The 22,599-nt window shown below is 42.7% G+C and overlaps 1 long non-coding RNA gene across 1 annotated transcript in view; it reads left to right on the top strand.

Moving 5' to 3' along the window:
* The first annotated feature begins 1,102 nt into the window (after positions 1-1,102).
* LOC109295661 overlaps positions 1,103-22,599 on the top strand; it is a 56,857-nt gene continuing 35,360 nt past the window's right edge. Inside the window, exons 1-2 of the long non-coding RNA XR_002096804.1 lie at positions 1,103-1,296; positions 1,868-1,932. This is a non-coding gene — a long non-coding RNA (uncharacterized LOC109295661). The remainder of the gene's footprint in view (positions 1,297-1,867; positions 1,933-22,599) is intronic.

Here is a 22,599-nt window from a genome sequence, read left to right as displayed (position 1 = left end):
GGCCTCCTCAGAGGAGGTGAATTTACCCCTCTTCACTGTAGGACGGGGTGGGCAAAATGCGGCCCAGGGGCTGGATACAGCCCTCCAGGCCATTCTATCTGGCCTGCGGGGCCCCTAAAATTTTAGAAAATTCCTATTTATCTGCCCTGGGCTGCCTGTCATGTGGCCCTCGATGGCTTGCCAAAACTCAGTAAGTGGCCCGCTGCCCAAAATAATTGCCCGCCCGTGCTGTAGGAGGACCAAGTAGAAACAACTGCTCAGGTAGATGCCCATGAATGGTTATAGAAAGGCTGTATATGTATCTGTATCTAGATAGATACACACACATACGCACAATACCGCACCTGAGTTAAAAAGTGACCAGTGTTGCAGCCTTTCTATAACTGTTCATAAGAGTCTACTCAAGCAGTTGTTTCTACTCTGTCCTCCTACAGTGAAAAGGAGTAAATTCACCTCCCCTGAGCTCTGGGCACTTCCTTGTCCCCTCTCCTACATACACAGGTAGGACCCCAGGGGGATGCCTGCTCTTCACCCAGGCTATGCTCCTGCTCCCATTCAAGTAAATGGGAGCAAGGGCCTATACACTATAAACAGGCTCCCAGAGGAGCCCCTCTCCCTAAAGCCGGTCCCTGCTTTACAGTAAACAGTCACCCAGGTGGGCACCTGCCCTGCCAAGGCCATGCCTAAGCAGAACTGCAGGTGAAAACTTGTTAGAGTTGATGAGACTTCAGGGGAGCATTCGCCCCTGTCACACAACGACGTGATATCCAAAGCCATATCAGGCCTTTAGTTTTTAAGCAGAACTTCTCATTACAGTAAGAAAGGAGTTATGTTTTAAAATCAATGGCATATTATGGCCTCCAGCAAGCATTAAAAGAAACCCCTTATCCTCCATATACAAAGTTACTTCAAGGCATAAAACCTTTTCTTTCGCAAATGTTTCCCCACCTTGACTGTTGCATGTGTGTGCGTGCGTGCGGGGGGGGGGTTACAGTCCATATACCACAGGGGTTACCTAGTTGGGGCTGAACTCCCAGGCAGCAGCTCCAGTCTCCCCCCTCGGGGGCTGAGACCTCGCCCTTGGGTTTAAAGACTCCCAGCCCCGGGGGGGTTGCTCCTTAACGGGGGTGGGGCAAGACTGCGAGAGCAACGCGACGGGCTTCACACGCCTTATGCCTTCGAAACAAGCCCAGCGAGAGCCTCCCCCACGACTGCGGCACACGTGCCTTGGCGCGGCGCTATAAGCGGGGACCCCCCGGCGGTCGGTCACATTGCGTATCCGGGCTGGCGGTCGAGGTGGGTTTCTGTGCTTGGCGCCGCAACTGCGCGCGGTCCCTTACGTAACTGTCAGCTGGGGATTCCCTAGAGGGGGTCACGGCGTGCAACCATTACATAGCCCCCGGCCCCGCGCCGCCGCCGCCCTCGGGCTGTGGCTCCCGCTTCGCCGCGGCTCCTCGCTCACAAAATGGCGGCGCCCATGGAAGCAGCAGCCCCATTTTGTGCCTGCAGAGCCCGCCGGCAGCCGCGGAGCCGGCCGCGCCGGAGAACCAGGAGGCGGTGGCGACTGTGATGCGGGGCAAGGAGCGAGGGAGGCGAGCGGAGGGAGGGCTGCCCCGCGGCTCTGTCCGCCGCCGACCGGAGGCTTCGTGGGGCGGCGGCGGGGGGTTCCGGACCGGGCAGCGCAGGGCTGCGAGAGGCTTTGCTGCCGTGGGGGAGGCTTTGCTGCAGCCCGGCTCCATCCCCGGCGCCCGCCTGATATAACCGGCCGCGGTGTGGAGCGCTGGCGTGAAGGGCAAGGAGGACCTATGCTCTCGGTGCAGCTAAATAGGTCACTTTCCGCGCTTAATTACTGTTTGTTTCATTTTAGCGCGTCGCCTCCGGAGCAGACCGGCTATTAAGCTCGTGCTTCGAGTCCCCCTAGCCGTCCGCAAGGTACAAAATGTCTGTGATAGGCTCCAGCGCTCGGTGTGCCCCCGCCAGCCGGCATGGGTGGCTTCACGTTCACGGGGGCTCGCTTCCCATCATCTCGCTGGCCAGGGTCCCTGCCATACGATTCTGAAGCTGTTTGCAATATTGTCGTGCCTTTTTTTGGGTCCAAATGAGTGGGGTTTTTTGAGGGTTGGGGAGGCAGAGGAGGAACTATTAAATTGTGGTATTGCTCAATTTCTCGAATCGATTTAGTCTAGGTACATTTTTAATGGCTGTGGAATGCAGGTGCCTTTCTGTGGATGGTGGAGATGTTATTAATTACAATCTTAAACATGTAGCAATCACTTGCTGTGTGGCGTTCAGTGGTTATGAAATATCTCCTTTCCTCTTGCTGTACACGATCGAGTCATACAAATTAAGTGTCAGTGGAAAGAAGAAAAACCTGACTTGCTGTAACACTTTCCTTAATAATCCATTACTGTGTACCTAGTTCAGGGTTCAAGATTCTTGCACAATGTCAAATGAAAGCAAAAACACTACAGGTTAAACCTGAAGTTAAACTGTGCAGTGCTTGTTTGGTATGTTAGTATTTTGTGAACAGTGCAGATCTGAATAATTGTAAAAAGACAAATTGGGGCATAAAATTGCCAGCCTGGTTCTTCCCCAGCACTATAGTTGCAGTTAATTTTTTGAACCTCTACTTCTGCCTTGCTTGTTTGTTATGCTTGCTACCAACTTGTCCCATGGCCACCAGGCCATGACTTTTTGCCAGCTTGCCACTCTTCCATCATGCTTTCTGAAGGGTGGAATGTTGATGCTTTCTGCGCCTGCTTTCACTGCTCTTGAATCTTAGCAGCATTAGTTGCTGCTGATCAAAAATATTGATTTACTAGCTATATGCTACTTACAGAACATAGAAATTCCTTAGGTTAATAGCAAGTTGTAAACCCTTGAAAATGAACTTACTGTATCTTGAGTGTAGTCCTGATAACTGCAATTTGTTGTTTGATCTAGAGAGGACAGTTATCTCCTGCATTTCTTGGGACCCTGCAGACAGTAGTGTGTATTAGAGGATGAAATCTCAGAAAGAACGAAGAACAATAATTCGGTGTTGAACAGCTGTCTAGAATTGATACACTTCATGTAACAGTGAATTGTCAGTGGAACTATACAGATACAAGCATTTCTAGGAACTTAACACACATGTCAATGTGCATTTGTTAAGTTTCATAGTTGTTAGGGTTGGAAGGGACCTCAATAGATCATCAAACCGGACTCCCTGCCCTGGGCAGGAAAGAGCACTGGGGTCATATAACCGCAGCCAGGTACTTGTCCAGTCTCCTCTTAAAGGCCCCCAAGGTAGGGGAGAACACCACCTCCCTTGGAAACCCATTCCAAATTCTGGCAGCCCTTACTGTAAAGAAGTTCTTCCTGATGTCCAACCTAAATCTGCTCTGTCAAATTGTGGCTGTTGTTCCTGGTTATTCCAAGGGGTGCCCTGGTAAACAGAGCATCTCCTATTTCTTTGCTTCCCTCACCCCCCTGATGAATTTGTAAATGGCCACAAGATTCCCCTCTCGGTCTGCTCTTGTGGAGGCTGGAGAGATCAAGGTCCCTCAGTCTTTCCTTGTGGGGCCTGATCCTCTCCAAGTTATCCACATCCCTCTTGAAGTGCGGTGCCCAGAACTGGACACAGTACTCCAACTGTGGCCTGACCAATGCCACATAGAGGGGAAGTATCACCTCCGGGGACCTGTTTGTGATGCATCTGCTAATGCAGTTAGCTTTACTGATTACTTTGGCACGTTGACGGCTCATGTTCAGCTCATGGAGTCAGCTATGACTCTTGAGATCCCTTTCTGCTGCTGTGTTGCTGAGAAGGTCCTCCCTTAACCTATAGGTGTGTTGGTGATTCCTTCTCCCTAGGTGCAGCACTTTGCACTTGTCTTTGTTGAACTGCATCCTATTCTTTACTGCCCACTTTTCCAACCTGTCCACATCTGCCTGGATTCGATCTCTTCCCACTAGCGTGTTTAACTTTACCCCATAATTTGGACAGAGTGCTCTCCATGCCCTCATCCAAGTTGCTGATGAACACATTGAATAGCACAGGTCCAAGGACCCCTTGGAAAGATGTGGGCAGTGGGATCCTCCAAGTCGATACCAATACATCCACCACCACTCTGGGTGTGACTCTTAAGCCAATTTGCCACCCACCTAACCATGTAATCATCTGTCACAGTCGCTCAGTTTATGAGAATAGGATGAGATACTGTATTGAAGGCCTTCTTAAAATCCAAGTAGATGACTTGTTTCTGTGTTTGCATAGCTCACTATTATGCAAAAACACACTTATCAGGCATTTAACCAGCAAAATAGACATTTTTCCCTCCACTAGTGTATATAACCCTTTTTAACTCTGTTACAATTTACTCTATAGCCTATTGCATTTTATATGCATACATATCATAAATATGTTTATTGATTTGTCCAGTATTTCCATCCTAGATGTTAAAGAAGTTCTTGTAGCATATGTACAAATGAAAAAAGCAACTACTTCAAAATGGGAAATTAGATATGAAGTACACAGTCTAGTTTTACAAATTCTTACTCGGAAGTAGTTAAGTGAAATTAGTACTGATCTGCATTTACATGCTTGATCCCTTAAATATCATGATTCAAGAATGCTATTTAACTTAAAATATGGCTTTTTTTTTAAATATTTGGCTGAAACGGACTTTAAATACTACAGCAAGGCATCAGAGAAAATCCCAAATACATCTTTAAAATCGCGCGTGTGTGTAAACACAAGAAGTTAGTTTGGCAGTGCTAAGTTCTGAATACTTGGGGTTGCTATAATTCTGAGGGGGGGTTGTTGTTGTTTTGCATAGAGCACATCCCTGTGTATAATACTCACCTTTTTATTTTGAAGGGGAGCCTTCAGGGGGAAAAAAAATCTTCTATTAAGGTAAGTGAATCTGTAGCCACACACCAAGTTTGACCCTGTGCTCTGCCTCTAGGACTGCTTGCTGGGCCTGGGACTGTCCCATGTTGGACCCCATGTATTGCCTCCAGGGCTACATGCGGAGCTCAGGATGGTGCTTTGTGTTCAGGTTGGACCCAGCACATGGCTCTCGAGCCGGTACGTAGTCCAAGGTTTGGTGGACAGCCCTGAGGCAGCACAACAAGTCAGATCCAGCACATGGCTCTGGAGCCAGCACACGGCTCCAAATCTAGCAGGCAGTCCCAGACTTGGCTCTGGACTGGAATGCCAGGTCTGACCTCATATACCATGTGCTGGATTGGGCCCCGTGTGCTGAGTCTGGCCACATACTAACCTTGTGCTCCAGCCCAATCCAGCATGGCTGTGGTGGGGAGCTTACCATTGGTCCCAAAACTTGGTGATGAGAAGTGTGGGGAGGGAGTCTCCCCAATACCCCCTCCCCACCCTGATTGCCAAATTTCCAGACTGGTGGAGATCCCTTTTCCTCATTTAAAATGCACACCCCAATCTTTCCCCAACTGGTTTTAGGGGAAAGGTGTGGGTTATATGCAAGAAAATGGAATATAACTAACTTTTTAGATTCTTAAATTGGTGTAGCTCTTGCATAACGCATAGGTGAAGCAAAATTACTTGTAATATATTCAAGGCTACCATACCTGAAATGCAAAGATATTAAAACTAGATGTCTAAGTGATGGATTTTGGGGGTGGGGAGGGAAATGTTGCTGCTCTAGTAAATATCTTATTAGATGGAATTTGTGAATGGCTAACTGGTATAGATTCATAAAGAAATATTGCGTTGCTCTTAGAAAATAAGTTATTTTTCCATATGAATAGCCTGTATACAAGTATTGTTTTGTGATTGCACTTGTTCATATGAATTGAAAGATATCACATTTTTGCAGCCACACTAGCTTGTTTGATATCTTAAAATGCAAGTATGAAAGTATGAGCTTGTTTCCAAATTTCTTTTTCTCTTTCAGTGTTAAAAGAGAACTCTTGGGGATGCATTTGGCTCCAAATTTAAGGGTATTTGTAGTTTGATTTTTGTGAAAGTTTCCTAAATGAACATGGACCAGCATTATAACTTAAGTCCAGTGGAATTAAAAAACCAAAATAAAAAACACTGAAATAACCTAACATTGTGTTTGGAAGTCCAGGTTGTGTGACAGTTCTTGTGTAGGGGTTCTCAAAATCTTGGATGATCAACAGGCAACCCAGCTCGCATGCTTCACACTCATCTTCCTTAAATTTCTGCAGAATTAAACACTGCTTAATTTACTCTCATGACTTACTGCATGAAACCTTAGTTAGTAAGCAGTTGCTTTAGTTAGTAGATGCCCATTATGCAATCTGAGTTGAGAAGGGAAGTGTTTATCTTAATCTTAGGAAAGGTGTCTATGAGTCAATTTATGATTTTCTGTTTCATGTTATTGAAACACTTGAGAAAACAAAAATGTAAAATTAAAATGGACTGGTAACTGACTTAACAAAATTTCCATACTCCAAGCTGGTTTAAAATTCTTAAAGTAGTGGAAAAAGTGTGATTTACCTAAGGAGATTTTGTATTCTTAAAAAACAAAACAAAAACTATTACTCTTTAACTTGTTAGTTCTTAGGTTATCAAGTGAAGATGCAATTGTATGGACTACTGACAAGCGAATAAGTACCAGTGCAACTGGATACTCCTGTTTTAACTCTAGTAGTCTTGAGTACAGTTGTAGTTTCTTTTTCTCTTAAAAATTACTCCATTGGTTAGATTTAAAAACTTGAAAATCACACTGCCTTAAAATACTGTACTTCATTCTAGTTATAAATAACAATCACTACTAAAAGAAGCTGGTAGAAAACATTTTTGAGGCTGTTTATTTTGAACATAAAGCATTATCAAATGGACGGTCAATTTCAGTTCCTGTTTTGTGCATTAATATGGCATCACTCTTTCCTGCTCTGGGGTGAACTCCTGGGCAGGGTCTTCTCCAGATAGTGTAATAAAATATTTGTTTGTAACAGCAGAGCTTCTATTTAATTTTGAGGCAAGAGAATGGTGGGTATTGATTCATTCATTTTCTATCCCCAAAACCTGTGACTGAAAGGCACTTTCTGGGTCATCAAGCCTAGACCCCTGCTGTCAAAGGGAACCACATCATATAATCCCTTTCATAAGTAGGTTGAGGATGGGACTGGAACATAGGGGCAAAGGAACCCTGCATGGAGTTGAGGAAAAATGAGACAATGAGGTGTATTCTCTTAGATTCCCCTGGAAGTCCTGTGTAGTGGTTAAGAAGTCAGGACACCTTGTTTTAGTTTTTCTAAAGAGATGGGTAGGTCTGAGATGTGAAAGAAAGGGTATGCCCACGTATGTTTGTTGTGAACAATAGCAGTACTAAAGAAACTTTTGACTTTTAACAAGGACCAACAGTTCAAAGGGTGTTCTGGGCAATGGAATAGCTGATAGATTGTGCCAATGTTTTGTCACTGATTTTCAAAAAAACAGAATTATGAGACATGCAATTAAAGCATAGCCCTTATTGTTTCAAGTTCTTTTTGGACTCTTAAGTGTGAAGGGAGGCAGTGCTATAGTTAAATCATGTTCTTAATATTTTTTGCAAGTTTAAATGTAGAAATGTAGATTCTGAAACATGATTTACTGACAGCAAATTACATGATCCTCAGATCATAGGTTACACACAGTTTTATATGCTGACTGAAGTAGCACTAGATAGGAGTTCTCAGCAACCTCTAGTTAAAGTATGCTTTCTTTACTAAACTACCTTCTGTATCACTGTCTCTTTGAATCTACTCTAATTTTATGCACTTTACAAAGTCAACGGTAATTTTTAAATGCTACAGATTTAGTTAGACTGAAAATAACAAAAGTGATATCAGTATCTGGAGAGAGGCTTTCTGAATTTAATTTTTTGTTTATCACTTGCATTTCATTGACTTATTTTCCTCAGACTTCACTTTAAACATTTCAAGTTTGGGGGTAATTTTTTGGCTTTCCATTATGACCTGCATTGCCTTGGGTTAGGGTTACTGTTCTGAGTATTTTAAAACAATCTAGCCCCATGGCTTTACTCTATAAGCGTTCGTTCAAGTATTATAATAATCTTACTCTCAGGCTTGATATCTATACAGTGCTTCAGGGAGACTTTCAGTTTCAATCCCTGCTTTCAGGAATTCTGGAACATGATCCACAGAAGTTTAGGGCTGGAAGGGACCTCGTGAGATCATTGGGTCCAGCCCCCCTGCTCTGAGCAGGAAACACTGCCGGGGTCAAATAACCCCAGCAAGGTGTACATCCAGTCTTCTTGTGAAGATCTCCAGTGTAGGTGCCTGCACCGGCCCCACTGGGAATCTATTCCAGAGTCTGGTCACATGGACTGTGAAGACGTTTTTCCTTATATCCAGTCTGAAACCTTCTTCAAGGAGTTCATAACCATTACTCCTAGTTTTTCCCTGGGGCGCTTTAGCGAATAGTTGTTTGCCTAGCCCCCAATCTCCATTTGAGCCAAAACATGATATTAATCTAGTTTTAAAAACAAGGTTTTTTTTTTTTATAACTACGTTTGTGGTAAGTGTCATTGGAGCCAAGTTCATTGTTATAGTTGTTGTCCAAATAGTAGTTAAACATTTGGTGCCTCCTTTAGTCTGTCAAAAGATCTAAATTTAGAAAGAGAATTAAGTGTGTTTTCTATACAGACAACTAAAGATTTAAATGTGTATATATAATTTTACACAAATTACATTCAAAGAACGTTCAGGTTGCAAAATTTGGTACTCAAAGGTTAGGAAATTCTCTCATGTGCAACCTTTAGTTCTTCTTGCTTATTGTAATTGTTTTTTTGTTTGTTTGTTTTCTATGAGAACCCTCCCTCTCAGTCCATAGAATGAATAGTACTCGCTGAATAAGCTGTTACTCAATATTTTGTTTTCTGCTGCTATGGCCCCTTGTGTCCCTACCTGCGTACTATTCAAATCCTTCCTTGAAAGTAGTATTCATACATTTTCTCATGAACTTCTCTGTAATGCTCAGTACTATTTATGCAGCCCTTAGATGCTATACTAATCAACTTACTTGCTCAGCGCTTTAATGAGGTGGTGATATTATCTCAATTTTAAAGATGGAGAATTGTGATACATAGAAATAAAGACCAAAAGTGTCCACGCAGTTTGGATACATACACAGTTTGATTATCAGTCCACTTAAGCTTGTGAAAATACTGCAGTGATGGATCTTATGTAACCATCATAGACCAATGGTGCTCAACTTCTAGCCTGTAAAGCCATGTCATCTGGCCTGTGGGTCTTCCCACAGATCTGGAAATTTTGGCAGCAGTGGCAACATTAACTGCTGCTCCCCTGCTGCCAAATTTCCAACACTGTGAGGAGCCCTGTGGACTGGATGACATTGCCCTATGAGCTAGATCATGCTGGTGGATTGGGAGGGGGTCAACACATGGGATCACTGTGCAGCCGGATCCAGCATGTGGGACTGGGCCAAAGCACTAGATTGCATGCACAGGTGAACCTCGTGCACCGAACCTGTGCTGGGATCTGCCCCACAAATCAACCCCAAACCACTCATTCAGCCCACAGGGCCTGAAGGGTGAGCACTACTGTCATGGATAGTGCAGTATTTCTGCATGCTAGATCTTAGAAACATGCAGTATTTCTGCATGCTAGATTTTCATCTTGTGTGCCACACACAAGATGAAGAATACTTAGCAAATGGCTTGAGTATTTTTGGTGTAGATGAGTTCCTTAATATTTCATTGGGCTATTTTGGCAGAAGGAGGAATAAACTCTACTTCTCCAGGAAGTATTCAGCTGCCTTAATCATGAGGCTAGCAAGGATTTGTGTTAATATCTTTTATTGGATCAATGTATAGTTGGGGAGAGATGTTTACAGCCTGCTATTTAGGCTTTCCCTGGGGTCTGGGAACCATGAGACTATTCTTTCTCTTCAGGTAGTTCCTATGTCATTCTTTAGAACAAATAAGGCATCAATCTTACAGAAAAGTCTTCTTTCCTAGACAACCCCGATTCATCATGGTTGAATCCCTGATGAGACGCCAGTTCATCCTTTTGTACTTCTCTCTCCTATGAGCATCCCCAGAAGTCCATCTCTTCCACACCCCCGCTCCTGCATTCTAGTCAGACATCCCTCCTCTCTGTTGCCTAGGTGCGAGAGAAGGGATTTATTACAGTGAAGGAGTTTTCCTGCTCCAAATTTCGATGCCTAGCATTACCTCAGGTAGGAATAGCTATTGCAATGGAATTCCTATTTAGACTTCAGACTTCCAGCCTGGAGCCTGCTCAATGTGGATAAATCTTCAGTTTTAGTGCCAGAAAAATTCTCTGCTGAGTATGTGCAGTGATGCTTCAGAAGCTTATGCTTGGTCAGATTTGTTCCTATGGAAAAACTGTCTAAAAGGAAAACTGCTGATGCAAAGTCAACACTCTGCCAAATTCCAAGTCCAAAATATGGGGGTACTAGAACTTTTCAGTGACTTTTTTTTTTCTTCTTATGTGAGCACAACTATATATTTTTCCCTAATCTTGATCTTCAGAACAATAGAGTTACTCTTACTGAAACTATCTCAAACAAATCAGCCTGAGGCAGACACGTGGTATGAAAAATTTGAGCCCAAAGTGTTAGTTTGGCAAAGTCATAAGCAACTTAATACTGGTTCTCAGAATGGAATATCTTGCGACTTGACGTGCTACCATGACTCAATCCTGCAAACACTTATGCATTTGAGTTACTGTTCATGTGAATAATTAAATTTAATCCCAAACTAATAATTTATGTTCTACAAATTTAAGAAGCCAACTTTTTTTTTTCTTTGTTAAGTAAGGACTTCATAGGTGTATGAAAAAAGAACTAGTTTTCTTGGTGGTTTTGCATGCAAGATGCTAAAATAGTAAATACAGACTTATCTATTTATTTAACAAGACTTAAGTAGACTTCCCTGATCATAGCACAAGAGCACCTTGAATTTATTTTTTTCTAACTTTAAACCCAGTTCTGAAAGGTGTTGTAGGAACTGTCTAAGAAATACTATTTCCTGAGATACTCAGGGTATGGACAGACATTCAGTATAAAACTTGAGGCATGGAGGCATTGTAAGCCAGAAGGCTACCAAGTTTTTTCTCAGAGGCAGTCTCTAGCCAGGAAATAATAGAGGGATACTCCTTGGGTACCCCCACCCCAAGAGGATCTAGATTAACAACAGTCTGCTAGGGAAGGCAGCAAGCTCGCTGTAATCTGCTGGCAGAGCCCCCAGCTTTCCAGCTCTGCTAGCCCAGGCAGGGACACAGCTACCTGGTTCCACTGATCACCCGCTCTGGTGAGTAGGAGAGGGATTGGATCTCTGTTGGCTACAGACTGAGACAGAATCACAGTGGCCTAGCTGATTAGTGGAACTGGGTAGGGGCATAGCTGTCATTGCAGCAGCAGGGTCACCACTGGGTGGGCTAGCAGGGAGCCAGCCACTCTCCACTTAAGTGGGAGAGTGGGGACTCTTGAGATTCTAGGGGGTTCTGGAGCCCCCTGTAGTGCTACATATAACTGTGCAGGTGTTACACACAGCACTACAAATGCCAATGTCTTTTTAGTACTACATCTTGAACAGCTGTACACTTGATTGTTGTAGTGCTATGAGGGCATATATGGTGCTAACACCTGTCAATGGCCTAAGTTAGTCAAGATCTCCATGGGTGTAGCATCTTGGTAAAAGCAGCTCTCTGAGATGGCCAAGGAGGGAAACTCTCATTACAGTAGATGCAATGATGATCCAGGTTTGTGCCTCTTGTGTGGAGCTGGACAAGGTGCTGCCACTTCTCCAGCCACCAAGTCAGATGAGTCCTATGACCCATTCTTCTTGGAGGCTTATAGATGGGTTTATAGAGGAAGAGAGGGTGGTTCAGAACAGCCCCATGTTTCAAATGCAGTTACAGTGGCTTGCCCCTCAGCACATGTGGAGCAGCCTGTTCAGCAAGCTGTTGCTCTAGATATCTTGGTAAAAGGGGGCAAACCTGTGGAGGATGCCAAGGAGCCAGAGCCTCAACCCAGTAAGTCATGCCTTCCATTTGTATTATTTTAATGACACTTTTGTAAAAGAGAATTCTTGTATGGATGGCCAATCAGCTTTCTTTTTGCATTTTAATAAGTTATGAAGTATTTGGATGGCTCTTTCAAAACTATGGTCTATCCCCCCCCCCGCTGAAGCATTATTGCTGGGTCAAAGTATTTTTCAGGGTGGGGAGGCAACTGTCACGAGCGTTCTCCTTGGAGCTGATGTGTGGTATTTGAGGGCCTGACTATATAATTTACACCTTTTCTTTTGTGTTTGGGATGACTACTAATTTTTTATTTTTTGTCTGTGAGTATGGTGGTCTTCAGTAACCTACTGCAACGTAAACCCCCACTGACCCACCCCTGTTTGTCATGTGCCATCCCACCCTGGAACTGATAAGGATCCTCAGTTATAGCCTATAGTTGAAAAGGATCAGAACTTGAGAAAAATATTCCCAGCTTTCCTGCTTCTGGCTCTCAAGCAACCTGTGAACCTGGCCCATCTCATGGTCAGAAGCAACGCCCTGCTGATCAACATGTATCTAATGGAACATACTCATGCTTTCAAGAAATTTTAAAACCTGTCAATTCATCTCCACTGCTACCATACTAAACACTCCCCACAACCATCAGGATCCATGGATCCTACACATGGCAGTCCCAGAATGTGGTACATCTCATCCAGCGTATCAAATGCCCTCACTGAAACTAGGCAAAAACAACACTGCAGAATGAACAAACTCAGGAAAAAGTTAAAGGACGGAGACATGTAGACACGGATAGCAGAACACATTTCATAAAATAACTGCTTTCTCACCTTACAATTCTCATGCTCAAGTGAAGTTTACAAAACGCCTTCAGAAGATGGGCCTGAGACCTAACATTCCTAATTTGTTTTACCGGACACCAAAACCAGGGATTAAATACAGACGCTGACTTTATGGCTTATCATAATCTACCTTCAACTCTGCACTCTATGACCTTCTTCAGCCCTGAAGGATCTTGCTCTTTCACTTACCAGTTTATCCTTCCTAGTGCCTTTCTCTTGTCTTTTCCTTAACCATGATAATATCTCTGCTCTTTTTATAGCGCTGCTCTATTCCTTTAGGCAGGCTGTTTTATTTACACATAGAAATTTTTCACAGGTTATTGCCCTACTTGTTACTTAGAAGCAGACACAGCTTGAGCTTTCTCAGATGTAAAGCAGAGTATTTGTGTTCAAAAACTTGTCTGAAATCTCTCCCAGCCATCCAGTAATAGAATCTGTATTTATTTGATTCCAAGATAAGGTTTTAATATTCAGAAAAAAGCTGCTCCTCTTCAATTGATTATGGGGTGGCAACTGCTACTGCTCTGGTCCCAAACCCTGGTTGGGGCCAGGGCTGCAACTGCTGCCTGCACCCCACAGCTGCCTTGGGCCCTGCCCCATCTCCTTTCCCAGACCCATCTTTCTTATGCCATCTCTGCACTCCAGCAGCCTCAGGCCCCTTCTGCCCCACCTTTCCTTTTCCATTTATCCTTGCTCCAGTGCTGGCTGGCTCCATTCCTGCTTTGGCCAGGCCCTGTAGCAGCAGTGCAGGCTCCCTACCACTGCTATGGGGCCAGACTAGAGCTGTAGCCCTGTGCTTCAGGCTGAAGCAAGGGTAGAATCTGCTGCTGTTAGAGTAAGGGTAAGTAGAGGGTGAGGAGGATAGAGGCTGCAGGTGGGGAAGAAGCCATGGTGGGGGGAGACAGGAAGGGCAGGGGATTGAGGCTGCAAGTGGTGGGGTGGGCACAAAAGGGGGAGCAAGTGTGGAGGGACAAGGAGCAAGCTGCCTGTGTCCCCCACTGCTTTCTCCTTTACCTCCCTATTTCCCCTGCTGCTGCCTATTTCCCCTCTCGCTGCTTTCACTGCTACAGTAGTGGTGGGGGACAAATTTAAAAAATTATTAGATTATTATTATGATTAGATTAGATTATGATTATCTGCCAATTATTAGATTGTATACTTGGAAAATTATAATACATTTTTCATGTCTAGAATCTAATTATTAGGGAGTCATCTTACATTCAGGGTTGTCTTGGATTCTGGTAAGTGTGGTACTATCCCAAAAAATATCCTTGCCCCCTCACTTGATTTCCTGGACTATTCTGGTTATAACATCACTCTAAAAGTACCACAACACTTTTTTTCCCTAATACATTTTTACAGTCCACATAAGCATAGTTTTTATAAAATAAATTTTAGTAAGATGTATGAACATAAGATTATTAATGAGTAAGTACCATTTATTAGAGTTCAAATTATGTTGGCTAATGTGGAAAGTCACCAGCTGCATTAGTTTGTTTCTGTGGCAGCTGCTGTGTCACAGTTTCTGCAGAGAGCTTTATGAAGCCCTAGATGGCAAAGGCCAAATATTTCAGTTGTGGCGGTGGTTGAGTAGATTCTGGTTTACAGACGCAATTTAAAACCATAGCTAGGTAAGCAGGTTGTCAATGTTCATGGGAAGTGATATCTTTAAATTTGTATTACAGCAGAAATTCTAGCTGTTCAGGTAGTTTTGTTGGTAGAAGAAACCTTGATGGACCACTGGCTACTGACAAGAAACTTGTATTCAATTGTTTTGCTGTCATCAGACTTCAAAAAACCCCCTGCACATACTTTTGAGGGATCACTGTAAGTGTCCCAAAATGCCATCTCTTCTCCTTTCAGGTATCTCCAAAATGTTTGTGTCCTACCTGAAAGAGAGACAGACCCTGGGATGATAAATTGCTGCCCATTGGGAGTTATAAACAGTATTAAATATTTTATTTTAAAAGATGCACGAAAAAGTCCCCACACTTAAATTGTTAACAATTGTTGCCTTTCGTCTGCTGTCTCCAGCCTGCTAATCTCAAGAATGAGTAGGGCTGACAACCAGAAATGGTAAGAGATGCAAACAGCTTGGAGATGCAGTGTATTACTTGTTACCATTTCTAACCTTCAAAGAAGGTAATGAATGGACTTTTTGCATACCTTATTGCAGGCAGTACAAGATACAAGTACCCTGCCACACCATCTTCAGCACATAGATGATGATGTAGTAATGGGTTAAAAGGAAGCATGTCATGGATGACATATCCAAAATGTAAAGCAGAGGCATGAAATACTCTGAACCATTGTGTAAATAGGCCAAGTAAGAGCAGAATCAGAAAGAGTACTTGGCATAGGGGGAGCAGAAGCTTTGGAGAAAAAGGTTATGGAGAAGGCAGTAGAATGGAGAACTTTGACAGTATTTATGATGGTGTTGAATAAGTGCAAATGCCCACACTCGGGAGAGTTCCTATAAAGTTTGGTGCTCATGCTAACTATGCTCACATGTAAGCTTATGCTGTTGGACAGACCCTGCTGCCAGTGATGGCACCGGTACAGATGCAAGTGTAAGCACATTTTTCCCCCCCACACCAATGTCTCTTCAAATTATCCGTAAGATGCTGGGACTGCTTCATGACATTGTTCTTCTGGTGTCTTATACATGAAGTTGACCAGTAGATAGTATAAGAAGTTAAAAATATGGTCTCTTAGGACTTGAATGCTGGGAACCAAGCAATCCCCTCTCATTTTACATGCACAAAAAGGTATAGAAGCGAGTAAAGAGAATAGGTTGTTTGTTGTGGGTGTTTTTTTTTTAAAGTGTGTGGGGGGGGGAATTGTTAATTTGTTTATGCATATTGTTCTGCAGTATTTAAATAGAATTTGTTTGCTGTTGATAGGCAGCCATACTTGTTAAGTTATTAATTGTTCATGTTTGTGAGTTTAATAAAGTTTACTGTTGTTTGAAATGCCTACTGTTGCCTGCTCAGTTCTAATGAAAGGGGAAGCTGTGGGTTTGCAAAATTTATTTTATTAATGTATAAAAACCAGTGTAAGCAACCTATACAATCTACTTAAACGGCACCATTACCCCAAACTAGCTGGTAACACTCATATAATTTGGCAGACAAATCAGTGCTTTATCTATCATAATCCAAAATGTGTCGGGAACAAATACTGTATGTACATTATGTAGAAAGGGCTTCTAGGGTTCTAAAAATAATTACAGAATGCATATCTAACCCTTATTGCCTCCTAACATGTTATCCTGAGTTGTATTATGCAACCTGCAACATTACATATTAGTTAGATTCCTATACTAGCACTGAGGTTACCTGTACATTTCTTATCCTGCTTTGGCCCAAGGTTCATGTTGCTTGTAGAGGCACTTTCCTGTTGTGGGGAATCAGTTATGGAGCCTATCAGTGTCCACATTGTACTCTGTTTGCTGCTAGGTTTGCCTGTTTGGTCAGGGCACAATAACACATTTAGCATTCAGAGCATTTATGTATAAAGGATTATGGAGGCAGTGCCACTTTGTCTTCAGCCCTCCCAATATGCACTATCCCTATTCCACAACTGACTGTTCATATGGTCTTGTATTAATGTATGGCTCAGTTTCAGAAAAGGATAAGTATAAAGGCCCTTAATATTTGGGCAAATGATACTGTGGTCAAGAGATGCCATGGGAAAGCATAAGATCCTGTTTTATCCAGACATGTTAATACCTGGTCTCAGAATTCTTGCATGATGTGTGTTAATAGTGCTTCCTACTTTTATGTGCATCGTCCTCCCCCTGTAGTCCATTAAACCGTGCAAACATAGCGACTAGTACCCCTTGCAGTTGACATAGACTAGTTCCTTCAGGAAGGAAAATAAGTGGCCCCAGTTCAAATTTGAGTATCTCATTGTCTGGAAGATGGACATAATCTCAAACACTTTCTTGATGTCAGTAATGTATGCATAAACTTCCTTGTCTATTATTGTCACAAATTGCCACCAGTAGCCTGACACTTAATTCACCATTACCAACCTGGGCTCTGTAACAGTTTCCTGATAGCAATAGCAACCAATCTTTTTAGCAATATGGACTCAATTGTGTGCTGTTGTCCCAGCAAGTTGAGTCAAACATCTCTCATAGTTTTGAGTAGGTCTGCTTTCTCTCCTTTAAGCTCTGGAGTAACTTTTACTCATCCCATGTCTGGGAATGACAATCCCACTACTCCGTGCTAGATTTTCTCTGCTAGGGATTTTGTTGTATAGGATACAGCAGCACTTACAGCTTGTATAGTGTCATCAGATTTGGGATGTAGTCTTCCAAATCTGTTGTGTCTGATTCCTCGCTATGACTGATGTCCTTTAGATCTGCAAGACTGTACATCCCAAAAGGACCTCTGGAGTCTTCTTGCACAGCTGCCTCGTACAATAATACACGTGCTTCATCCTGTAGGGACTTATGACTGGTTTCATACCACTACAAGCAAGCTTAAGTGAGTGGTATGTTGGGCTGACATAGCCATGTGTATTGGTGTGATGCAATAACGTCTGCCTGTATGGGCTTTGAGGAAAGACAAGTTGTTTCACAGTATACAACAAATTGGTCCCTGAAATAGGTTCCTGTAGATCATGGCACTGCAACTGAGTTTTGAGAACCATAATGTGGATGTGAGTAAGCAGACTTGACATGTATTAGAAAAAAACATTATGGATGGGGAAGTGGGGTTCTAATCAGCTGAGTTCAGAGGTGCTGCCCTAGAATACCTGGATAAGCATTACTGTGTGAATATGAACCAAGATAAACAGGTAAATTATTGAACTGCCAATACTTCTATGTCTTGCACTTAGTTATACTGGTAATCCATGAGTGTTCCAAATATGTGGGAGACAAGCCTGCAACCCTGTATTCCAGCAGTGCACAAGTTCTTCACCAAGCATCTGTACCTCTGAATCTATTTGGTCATTTACCAGACCTTTTGGTTTTTGAGACAACAGACAAAAATCTTAGATCCACCCATGGTACATTAATTCAAGATTTTGAAAAGCGGGGTACAAGTGGTGTGGTGCATCTTCACATATACTACAACACCTATTTTTCTCTAGTTTAAAAAGTCCAGAAGCATTACTAATATATTAGAGGCCCAGGCCTATATTATTCAGTTTAAGACTGAAGCAAAAAAAAGAAGCAGCTGAAATAGGCATTAATTTGCTATATCATACATTATATATAAAAACACAGTGAACTAGGCAAAAACAATCAAAAGGTGTTTAATCCTGTAGTCATTAGAATTAACATATCTCTTTCAAATTCATACAACAAAATCTAGCCTTCTTGAGCATCTTGACTGTGCTTCCAATGCTTCACTGAAAATTATTTACACACCTGAGCTAATGTTCATCTGAGTTAGTTTCTATCTAAAGTTAAAAACAGTCTGCAGGTCTGTGAAATAGGTGCTATATTATCAGGAACAGCTAACAAACAGCAGAATTACCGAATAAAGTCTAGGATGATTAGTGGAACTACTGGAGACTTAAGAAGAAGAGAGGGTTGGTAAAACCTGTGGAATGAGGAATTTAGAAGGAATTAGGTAGATTATAAGCCATGAATTCCATTGCTGCCTGAATAGAAATGCTGCTGGTGCTGCCAGGCAATGAGCGCATCTACCTGTTCATGAATGCATTGTAATTATGGCGTATTAAGTTTAGTACCTGTGGTAACAGGTTATTACGGGTACTAAACAATGCGCCATGATTGGTGATACTGTGCATTAGAACAGATCAACCCTTTTTAGGTGACACATTAGACTTAAGTACTTCAGATTAGCATGGTTTTTGCCAGCCGCATTAATGCACAGTAGATATTCTAATGTGCATTAAGCGTCTCATGTATACATGCCCAGTTTGTTTAAAGTTTGGGTGTAGCAGGAATCAAAAGGTAAAAATGCATCCTCCCTGGGTCCATCCTTGAACATGGCTCCAAAGAGAATGTAAGAATTTTTTACAAGAATTTTAGCAAAGCAGGGTTAAGAAATTAAAGGCCTAATTTTTACATAGTGGAAGCAGGCCTTTTGAGAATCGGACCTTTCATTCCTACTAGTGATAGTGCTGGTTCTAACTTCCCTATTACACTCCTATAAGCCTCTTCAGGCTGAGTGACTCCCTTGTTATATCTAAACTCTTTAGTGATCCTCTTCTGTGGGCCAAGAAGTCATGAGGAGAACCCAAAAGGCAGCTTTTACAGCAGAGTGAAGGATGGGATACTTGTTAAATTTGAACTCTACCATCATCACTGAAGTTAGACGAGTAGAAGGAGAAATGGCAGTGGCAAGATCATGGCAACTCCTTGTCACTTACCCTTAATGACACTGCAGAAAAACAAATGCTATATGTAAAGATTGACTTTACAAGTTAAAAATGGGTCAAGCAGCTATTGACCATTTACATTCTAGATATGATTAAATATTTAGTCTTTGAGAGTGCTCTCATTTCTTTAGGAGTATTTCAGTTTTTTCCTGGTTTTGTTGGTTTATTTCACTTTTTCTGTTTATGTCCTGTTTTTCCTTTCCTTTATGCTATGAGCTTATATTCTATCCTGCTACCCTTTATTCCCCATTCCTTCCTATGCAGGGAGGTGCTGCTGCTACTGCCACTTCACTTCTGTTTACTCTTCTTAGTAGTTAGTCCTGATTGTCACAGAAACTTTTGATTCCAACATTGCTTTCCTTTCCTTTTTTCTAAGGAGCCATTTTCCAGGCCATGTGCTTATCATTCAAATAGCAATAGTTTAGGGTCAAAAATATCACTCATTATGTATTTTACTATACAATGACTGACTAGTCTAAGAGACCTGTAAAGAAAACTAAAATTAGCCCCGTACAAATATTTAATTGCAAACATCACTAAAAAGGGCAGTAAAAGAGCTGATTTGCCTAATTCTCTGCTAAATTCTTCTTCTAACTTCACTTGGCCAGTTGCAACCCTCATTTAATATAGAAGGTGTGCACCTGGCAGGTTTCAGGCATGTTTTTCAGTGCAGGATACAACTGTCATCTTGTGGTATTTACAAGAAAACAGAAGTAGAAAGCTAGTTTTCATTTTAAGTGCAACATGTCCTTGTGGGATGGGCAAAGACTATACAGAAATTAGAAGAAACGTTTTGGCTGTGGAGATCAACACTACCATATTTGCCTAAAGTGGACTACGCCTGTCCTCAGGCTGTATACCCCAAAGTAGTGCTTTTGAGATAGGTGGAGTCTATAAAGAAGCTACTATACTTGATGGGTATTTTTCCAATGACGTTTAAAGGCCTATATGGATTGGAAGACAATTCTTCATTCATCCTATACTTTAACATTCACAGTATATAACTCAGCAGGCCTGTTGGTCCTTCCATACATCCTCTATCTTTCTATATATATCTGTGCATTCTGAGGTCTGTGTATATTTGAACTGAATATCACTGAACTCAAACTGACTTTGAGCCATCCTAGTATGGTATGTAAGTAGGATAGGTTGGACTACAGATCACAGAGCAGGGTAGTCCCAGAATAGTCCAACTTAATCAATTTAGTGCAATTTGAATGTTAGACCTTACCACAAAAATTTCTATGTTCATTATGTGAAATGGAACAAAGAGATGGGGGAAGATACGAATGGAAATGAAGGAACAAATGCATTGTTTACTTCCGGTTTTAAAAGTAAATACAGCTTCAGTTGCAAAGACAACAGTTGTACACCTCCAGTCCAGCTGTTGTGTTTGTTCAGGGAACTGAAGAGCATTGTATATAAAAAGCTAGATGTTATAATTAAATTTCACTTTCACTCAGTTTCAATTTCCCTTTGAAACACTCCCAATTAAGTATTTCAAGTAAAATCAAAGGAGCCCTATACTTCTGAATGGCAGTGATTGAACTGGAATGGGAATATAGTACTTTTCCCTCAAATCAGCAGTGCCTCAGAAGTTGTATTTTTGCACTTTTGATTTTACTTAAAATGCCAAAAAAAAAAAGTTGATATTCTGTGCCAAATACCTCCTTAAAACTTACAACGTAATGTTTTTTGTGATGCATTAAAAGAATTTGGAGATAGTCGGTTATTTGGTGTGGAGACATAGACTGTGTACAACAGTTCGTTTCTAGCAGTAGAAAATTTCCAGGGCTAGAAATTGTTCTGAAAAAGGGAGAAGTACAGTTCAGTCTGGAATAGGGGTTACCACCGTTTCAAAATGCAAAAGCGAGATGCATGCCATAAAAAAATGGGGCGGGGGGTATTGTGCCATTAGCATTGCCTGGAAGTAAGGGGGGGAGCATGACATAGGGCACCAGCATGGGGCAGCTGGAGGAGTGGGGGAGGGGTAAGGAGAGCCATCTACCCCCACCCTCTAGCTCCACACATGCGCACACAGTAGGAGGGGGCTGAGCGCTGCTGTCCCTTGGGGAGGACATTTTAAGGGTGGGCTCACCCTTCTGGAGCATGCGCTGGAGGACTGGGCTGCACACCTTGTGATGTCTTTGAGTGATGTACAACCAGGGATACAGAGCCCTGGAGGCTGGGGGTCATTAAGCGACCCATGAGAACTGTGTTGAGAGGAATTGGGACAAATGCTGTCCCGGAGTCATTCAGCCTGGGACTGGGACTTGATTTTACATTTTTGGACTGTCTCACCCAGTTAGGGATGGGTGGTCACCTTAGTTTGGAAACAGCTCTCCCTTGTTCCTTGTACATTTCTGAGATGAGGGTGATCTTGGTCTGGGAAGATATGGGTTGCTCCAGTCCTCCCATTCCCAGGGAAACTGGAGCAATGAGTTAAAAGTCCCTGCCTGCTTCTCACAGTGAGGATTCCAGTGTGAGAAGCAGGCAGGAGGCTCATGGCACCACTTTCTCTGCTTGGCTTCCAGTGCCCTGAAGCTGAGTGGACAAAGTAATGGGGCAGAGCCCACTGACTGCCTGTCACTCCATGGCCTCTGGAGTGAGAAGCAGGCATAGGGCGCATGGTGCTGCTCTTTCCACTTGGCTCTAAGTGCCTGGGAACCAAAAGGATGAAGCAGTTGGGCAAAGCCTTCTGCCCACTTTTCACACCTGGGAATCCAGTGTGTGAAGAACCAGCTGAAAGCAGCTGGCAACTGCTCCTCATCCAGCCTGTGAGAAGGCCTGGAGCAGCTGTCCCTTGTGCCTTCTCCAGACTAGGGTGTTCTCAGACTCCAGAAGGCATGGGAACCTTTCCTGAAGCTCCACTCCTCCTGCTCCCCAGGAGGACTTAAGTTGTGGGAAAGTGTGCAGATATTCATTTTCCCTTCAGGACTCTTCCAGGAGTGATTTCTACCTGGTTGTACTTGAGTTACTTTTCTCTTGGAGCAGCCATTTTGTTCCAAGAGGAAAAATGAGAATATGTGTACGCTTGTGGTTTCTACCAGGAGAGCAGAAGTTCTCTTGGTAGAAACTGATGTCTGTACACTGCCTCTGTTATCTTATCCTAAATATTATTCTTTAATTTGTACCAGGTTCTCCTTCAGGCTTGTCTGGTTTATTTGCTTATTATTATTCTCCTATGCTTAGGCCCTAACCCTTCAGATGCTTAACAATATCTAATTTTATATATGAATAGCCCCTTTGATGTGGTGCAACTCAGATATAAAATTAAGCCAGTGCCACTCAGTCCTGATTGGCTCAGCAGGCACATGAACAGCCTGGCCTCCTTACAGGCATGGAGAGCTCCCCTGCCCCCCCCCCCCCCCTTTTTTCCTTTCAGCCCAAG

This window comes from Gavialis gangeticus, unplaced genomic scaffold (genome assembly GCF_001723915.1).
Source record: "Gavialis gangeticus isolate Ggan-Ray unplaced genomic scaffold, GavGan_comp1, whole genome shotgun sequence".
Classification (NCBI taxonomy): Eukaryota; Metazoa; Chordata; order Crocodylia; family Gavialidae; genus Gavialis; species Gavialis gangeticus.
This window is presented reverse-complemented; position numbering and strand designations above follow the sequence as displayed.